This window comes from Poecilia latipinna, unplaced genomic scaffold, assembly GCF_001443285.1.
Source record: "Poecilia latipinna isolate Pla-1442-1.1 unplaced genomic scaffold, P_latipinna-1.0 Scaffold1163, whole genome shotgun sequence".
NCBI classification, from domain to species: domain Eukaryota; kingdom Metazoa; phylum Chordata; class Actinopteri; order Cyprinodontiformes; family Poeciliidae; genus Poecilia; species Poecilia latipinna.
The window spans coordinates 8,751-9,676 of record NW_015113779.1 but is presented as its reverse complement, the minus strand read 5'-3'; positions in this window follow the sequence as shown (position 1 = coordinate 9,676).

Below are 926 nucleotides of genomic sequence, written 5' to 3'. Positions count from 1 at the left end.
TGCAAGTCAGTCTTTAAGAGACAAAACTTCCTGAGTAAAAATGAAGCGATAGTCTTGTTTCTGCCACGGTTGGCCAGGTCTAGGGGTCCAACACGTCTAGTGATTCTAAATGCAACTATTGACGTTCCTGGACAAAGTGGAAATTGGCTGTACCGTCTTTCCTCCATTATCTGCTATGATTTGGAGCGAACTCACTTCTACACATATCTTATGAGTGGACAACGGACGTTTAAGGTTGATGATGACCGCGTTTCGTTTGCAGGTGGCTACTGCAAAGAAGACATTTACAAAAGGGGATTTGTTTATATTTATGAGAAGCATGCACCAAGTGTGACGTCTTCCCCTGCTCTTCCTCTCCAAAGCAACCAAACTAGTTTTCGACAGGAGCCAAAACCATTAAAAGAACTTGCTGCAAACAAGATCGAAACCTATTTTGGGGCTGCAGAGATTGTCGTGGAGGAGACAGAAATTGCATCTTCTCTCCACAAAACCGAAAATATAGGGAAACAATTTTTGTTGATACTTTTTGGATTTTGTTTACTTTGTTTTCCATTGGTTTTTATTTACTTTGGTGGTATTTTCATGTTTTTTATTTATTTATTTATTTATTTATTTATTTATTTATTTATTTATTTATTTATTTATTTATTTATTTATTTTGTCTTTGGACTTGGTTATTTGTTGGGAATCTCAAGCTAAGCATTGAGCACTTAGCTTTAAATTTTATTACAACTAGTAAAACGCATTTACCAGTTGTAATTAAATGTTGTAGCTCATCAAGTTTATTCAAAGAGCCTTTGAAGACGCCAGCGATGGCAGTCAACAGGAAAAATCTCCTGAAGCAGTCTGTGCCACACTGAACCAGAAGAAGCCTCTGACTGAAGATGGTTGCTCTTCCCTCCCAAGACAATCTGATGAAGAGGATG